We start from the raw sequence: 6,842 nt of genomic DNA, 5'->3' as shown, positions 1-6,842 counted from the left end.
CCCGTCCCCGTTTCCGTTCCCATTCCCGTCCCCGTTCCCGTTCCCGTCCCTGTCCCTGTCCCCGTTCCCGTTCCCGTTCCCGTTCCCGTCCGGCCGCGCCTGCCGCTGCCAGCAGGGGGTGCCCGTGCGCAGCGATCGCGCCCCCGGGCACCGCCCGGCGCTACCGGCTCGTCCCGCCCGCTCCCACCGGGACCCCCGGATCCCACCCGGCTCCACCGGGTGCCTCCGGGATTCCCCGATCCTCCCGACCCCATGGGGTACACCCCAATCCTCCCGCTCCCACCGGGTACCCCCGATCTTAACCGGTCCCAGCGGGTACCGCCGAGACCCTCTAATCCTCCCGGTCCCACCGGTCCCCTGGTCTCAAGGGTCCCTTCGGATCCTCCGGCTCCCCAGGGGTCTCGCCGGGCCCCTCTGCACCGGCTCATAGCCCAGAGCGGGATCCCAGCACCCGTTTCCCAGGGCAGGTCCCAGCCCAGATGCCTGAGTGCAGTCTGACCACAGCCGGGGTGGGGGCATCACTGGGACATTGGGACCATCGGGACACCGGGACTACTGAGCCACCAGGGCATGGCAACCATTGGGACCACGGATACCACCAGGACCATCAGGACAACAGGACTACCAGAACACTGGGGCATGGGACCATCAGTACCACCGGGACCTTTGACACCACCGGGGCTCCCACCATTCTGTTCTGCCCAAGAGTCTCAGCCCAGCCCTGGCAGTGCAGAGCCCTATCCACGCACTGAGCGGGGTACGGAGTTTATCCTGAGCACCCGCTGGTTCTGCAGCACTGGGCTGAGCCAGGGGTTTGGATTAACAGAATAATAACAGAAGTGAAGCTGCTTACAGAGCTGCAGCATGTAATTACTGTTACGTATTGGAGAATCCGCCGCGCTCCGGGCGAGAGCGGGGCCAGCGTGTGCCAGGCCCAGGCAAGCCACCGCCTCCTGCCAGACACGGCTGATGGGCCTTGGCTCTGCACTCCCAGCTCGTGTTCAGAAAATCATTAGTGTCATTAGAGCTCCAGGGTGGAGCAGTGGCCCTTGGCCAGGAGCACCCTGGGCATGGTGAAGGAGCAGGAGTGGGAATGGGGTCCCAACAGGGACCTGAGCAGGGCTGGGGGTGGGGGCTCAGGTCCTTGGGGGGAGCCAGGGAGGGATGGGGCAGGTTTATCGCCAGGGGCCTCTGGTAGGCACCAACTGTTTCAGTCTTGTTAATGACTTCATAAAACTCCCTGCCAAGTACAGATTAACGAGCAGCCAAGTCATTACCATCTTGTGGGAAGTGACAGCACAGCCCGGTTACAGGGACTGCTCTGGGGTACATCTCCTGAGCACAAGGGCTGGGCAGCCCCTTCCCCTCCCAGCAGCTGCGGTGGCCTCCTGGGAGCACGGCCCCGCTGTCCCCTCAAGTGCACAAGGTGACAAGGCCCTGCTGCACCAAGGCCATGGCACAACCTCACAGGCAACACCTGCCACAACCATCGGCCCTCGAGGAGCAAGAGAGGGAGGGCAGGAGGGATCCAGAACACACAGCACATCCTACCTGAGGGGCCAGGCCACAGCCCTCTTTCAGAGGGGGCTGAGACCAGAGCTGTGGTCCCACTGAGGAGAGGGGCTTCCCTGGAAATCACAGTCTGTGGGGGCTGTTCCCATTGCTCCTGCCCATCCTCCTGGTCATCAGGGCTGTGCTGCTGGGAGGGGTCTGCATGGGGCCATCCTCCTGGATGCAGGAGGGCACTTAATGCCAGCAGAGGCTCCTGTGGAGGATTCACAGGGCTGGTGGAATCCCTGTCACCACCAGCAGGTTTGTCACATCCCCCTGGGGTCTTTTGGTGTGACTGGCCTCACCCCAGAGTGGGAATTAAATTGTGATTCCCTTCTGTGAGCGCAAGCATCCCCAGGCCAGTGCTGGTACCTGCCTCACCCCACCACCAACGTCACGGGTGTCCCAAGCCGGGATTCCCATCCGGCTGAAGACCTTGCCCCGGGGGCACAGCGGGTGTGGGTGCAGGATGAATGTGGGAGCCGCTGTTTGTTGCCCACAGTCAGCAGAAAGTTTGTGTGACTCCCTGCCAGCTGTGCCGTGCTCAGTGAGGGGAGAGGAATGAACAGACAGGGTGTGATCGTATTGCCACACCGAGGAATGAGACATGAGAAAATGCAAGAACTGCTGCTGCCTAGAAGACAGATGCTGAAAAATTAACGTGGGAAACTCCAAAGGTTGGAGTTTGCCATGGAGATAGAGCTCAAGCAATTCCTGTGGCTTGGGACTTTGGCTCTGCTCAGGCATAAAAATATTCTTCTGTCTGAGTAAAACAAGCCCTAAGGTGTGTCCATCTGTCCTTCTGCCCACCAGAGAGACTCTGATCACACCTCTGACTGCAGCTCGGGGAGATTCAAAGGGAGAGCCTTGGTCCCACACAGCATTGGAGCAGCTTGTTCCTTGGGCTCTGGACAAGGGAATCCAGCTCTGCTCTGTGATCCTGCACTCTGTCACTTGCCTGAGCCCAGGCTGGGGTGGATGAGTTAGGATGTCACTGGAGACAGCCTGCAGGGAGCCAAACTGCTCAGTGCTGAGCTTACTGGAATGAGTCTCTCATCCCCAGGAGGGCTGAGCCAGCCCGTGGAGACAGGACTGGTGTGATCACAGTTTGTTCAGTATATTCCTGGCTGAGATGTGCCAGCAGAGAGGCCGTGCTCAGCCTGGGGTGGGCTGGCAGTGCACGGGGCTGTCACAGTGCCTGGGTGGCCAAGAGGATGAACAGCTGCAGTGGGACTGGGGGGAAGACATTCAATAATTGTGGAAAGACCATCTCGTGCCAGATGTGCCCATGATCCCTGAATGCAGCAGAGAGAACCCCATCCCCCCACACTGCCTGGCCACTTGGATGAGCAGGGGAGCTCTGGACTGGCTGTGTCAGCAGTGCTGATTCCTGGGGAACCTCTCTGTGAGGGGATCTCCTTGGCACATGCTGAGCCAGAACAGGCAGAGCAGGTCTGAGCCCCAGCATGGTGGGGGTGGAGGTGGCTCATGAACAATCAATGACACAGGACCAGGACCTCACCTGATGCTCTGCAAACCACTCAGGACCTGGGACAAATGGAGCAACATCACCCTGTTCACATGGGAGGAGAGGAGAGGAGAGGAGAGGAGAGGAGAGGGAGAGGGAGAGGGAGAGGGAGAGGGAGAGGGAGAGGGAGAGGGAGAGGAGTCAGTAGCCCAGACTGGCCCTGATATGGGGCCGCCAATGGGGCAGCTGGAGGGTCCTGCTGGCACAGCAATGTCTGGCTTCCCTGCTCCAGTTTGGAGCCTGGGAAGGGACAACACAGAGTCACTCCCCTTGTCCTTCCCTTCACCTGGCTGCCTCTGTTGCTGCCTTCTCCCCTCTGCAGTGGCTGGGCCGGGATGTGCTGTCCATCTCTCAGTCTCTTGGTGTGAGCAGGAGGGAATTAGATGGGGTGACATCACCCCCACCCTGCAGCTCAGGCAGCCAAGGCTCGGCTCACTGGCTGGTGGCAATGTGCCCTGGGCTGCCCAGAGGGAGTTTCCATTGCACACACAACCACAGTTTCCTTTCATGGTAATAGGATCTGGGATGGCTTTTTCCAAATAATGTGGGGGGCCGCCAGGACACGTCCTGGCACATGGTAAAGAATTGACAGCTGAGATAGAAACAAAGACATCATGTGTCACTCCACACCTTGATATATTTGTTACCTATTTTGTGTTGTTCAGACTTTCAGAGCAAATCCGTCAGCAAGGGTAGAGCCTGTTCCTGCCATTCCTCACACACAGGAGACTGCTTTCCCAGGCCTGCAACCCTCAGTGAGTTCCCTCTGAGCTGGGAATTGCTGCAGAAGGCACTCGGGAGAAGCTGGCCCACAGGGGAAATGCAATGACTCCTAATTAGCTCTTATTCATGACATTAAAAGCACAATTAGGTGTTGTTGTTTGAGGCAAATGCAACACACTGACCGTGCCCGTTCCACAGCAGCTCTCCCCACTCTGGGCACTGTGTGTGCAGCGTGGTCACCCCGACAGGCAATGTCACCTCCCCTCCTCTGCAAACCAAGGAGTTCAGTTCTTTGCTCCCCTCTGCAGCACACGAGGCACAGATAGCATCTCCGCCGTGCTTCTTGCTGGAACAGACTCCGATACCATCTCCCAAGAATTATGATGTGTTCTTTTTTTCTTTTATCTCAAGGGAATTTGTTGTGGGTGAGTGCTTCAGGAAAGCCTGGGAGATTGAATTCTTCTGGTAACATGAAATAGTTCCTCTGAATCCTGATGTCCCATCAGCAGCCAGCACAGGGGAGCTCTGTGCTGAGGGTTCCTGATGTCAGAGTGGGGCTGGTGTGGGGTTGATGCTCAGGAGCTCAGACAGGGGCTGGGACAGCAGCTGACCAGCAAGAGCATTGGTCAGAAAAGACCAGGAAAAAGCTGATATTGCAGGACAATCTCCAGATTGTCTGTCTGACATCTGCCACATGGTAAAAGAACTGAAACCTGGTCTGGTGTTGTGATAATACAGAAAGAAAAGCTGTAAGGGCAGGTGTCCCCTGCCCCTGGGCTGTGGAAGGGCTTTGCCTCGTGTTAGGGCAGTTGTCACCTTCAGGCTGACTTGTAGTGGCCTAAAATGTGAGGGTGACCTGAGGGGGGTCAGACCTCACAGCACAGGATTTAGCTCACGTGGGAGGCTCAGGGTCAATGTGGGAATTGCCTGGAGCAGGAGGGTGTTTGCTGGAGCAAACATGAGCAAAGTGAGTGCATTTGGAAGAGCTGGGTGCAGGGGTGGCCTGGGATGGCTCCGGAGCACAGCTCTCACACGACGGCTGTTGGGTAATCCTGTACCCCCCACTGCAGAGGGAAACGGGCCAGGAACATCTGATCTTTGCCCTGCCAGGTTGCCCCAGGATGGTGCTGGAAGCTGAGCACTGTCCTCTGCTCACTCTGCCCTTTGCCAGTGCTGGGTTGTGCCCAGGTCCCCTCCTGCCACAGCTCTCTGAGGGATGGGAAACGTGTGCATTCCACACTCCCGGTTTTTGCAGCCTGGGGAGTCAAAATTCCAAATCTGAAGCCCATGGGTGTGAGGCAGTGCTGCCCAGAGAGCAGAGCCCTCGAATGAGAGGATCCAGAGTCTCTCTCTTGTTGTTTCCTTGGTGGCTGCCCAGAAAGTCACCCCACGCTCCTGGAGCTGCTAAAGGGAGCGTGACTGCTGTGAAGTCCTGAGATCTAACAGGAGGAAGATAAAGCCTTGTTGTTATTGTGTCCTTCGGGGAACATGAAAGAAAGGAGGCACCATGAATTACCGAGGGTGAGGCTCTGGGAACATCTGAGCACCTCCAAAATCAGTTAGTGCATTATAATGTGAAAACAGCCCGAGGGGGCTGGGAAGGAAGGAGATCACAACATGAGGGAACACACAAAAGGGTTCCTAATCCCTATAACTCCTTCACTACCTCACAGGCACCTCTGCAAAAAGCAAAATAACTTCTTTTATTGAGAATGCCGTGGCTGGAGCCAGGCAGGCCGGGCTGGGTGTGCGATTTTCCACTGCGCACAAAAAGAGCTGGCATCACATCAGTGAAGGGCTTTTTTCTCAAGAAAGAATAAAACACTGCAGTGCCACACTTCCTTCTTCTTTGCTGCTTTTTTCACGGCAATACCTGTCCAGCTATGTTACTGTAACCATCCTGCTCAGTCCTCCAGTAGCCCGGGGCAGGCACTGTCCCTCCCCTCTGGGTGTGCTCAGAGTCTCGGTGTCTGCAGGGTCCTCACCCCCAGTGCTGGGCTTTGCCCATCAACACTTTTGACAGAGGTGATGCTGAGTTACCATCGGCATTGCTTTCTTCAGCTGCAAATCTGTAGGAAAAAGCCTTTAGCACAAGCACTGATCAGGATTGATTGTACTCTTCCTACTGATAAGGATTGATCCTTCTCTTCCCATTGATAAAGATTGATCCTTCTCTTCCCATCTGGAATTGCAAGAAACGTTCCCTGGCTGTGGGTGTCTGAGAGAGTTTCATTCCCTCTCCTCTGATTTAGAATGTTTAAGCATTAAACCCTGCCTCAATGTTGAGAAAGCAGAAATTGTGGCACAGGATTTTTTAGCTTCTACACATTTTTTAGAAGTCACGAGCAGTTTCTGTGGGATTTTGGGAAAGGTGATGGAGTAAAGCAGGTACTGCTAGGAAACTTTACTCATCTGCCCTTTAAACTGTGTGAAACCCCACCAGAGTAGGGACTTTCCAGTCTCTGTAGGGAGATTCAGCCCAGCCTGGTACATAATCAGAAATTGATGGAGTTTATTCTCTTTTGAGCTGTAAGATTTCTGCCAAGTCCTGTATCAGTACACAAATCCTGCCAGGTCTGTGCTTGTCCTGTGATAAAGGTCGTGACGGGAAAGTTTCCATCCGGCTTTGGCTTGGCCCAAATAAAGGTTATGGATGTGCAGATCTCTTAAGTCAGCAGCTTTCCTTGGATTTAGACTTCTCAAAAAAGCAAATAATAGATTTGTAGATTTTTGCAATGATATTTGCGAGTGATTTGGCGGATGACAGAGGATTCAATTGTGTTACTCCATGAGGGAGCAGCGGGTGGAGCTGGAACGGGCACTGGGAATGCCCTGAGCAGGGACTGGGATGGCACCAGCTGCTGGGAATGGAAGCGGAAGAAGGTCCCATGTGAGAGTTGCCGGTGGGATGTGACAAAAGATGTGAAATCAAGGAGAGAAAAATGATGATTCTGGAATTTGGCTCTGGCTGTCAGGGGTGTCGAAAGGCGCCGGCAACGCCTCCTGGCCGGGCTATAAAGGGCCCCGAGGCAGGGGAGCG

This window comes from Parus major, chromosome 27 (genome assembly GCF_001522545.3).
Source record: "Parus major isolate Abel chromosome 27, Parus_major1.1, whole genome shotgun sequence".
NCBI lineage: Eukaryota > Metazoa > Chordata > Aves > Passeriformes > Paridae > Parus > Parus major.
Note: the sequence above shows the minus strand (reverse complement) of the source record.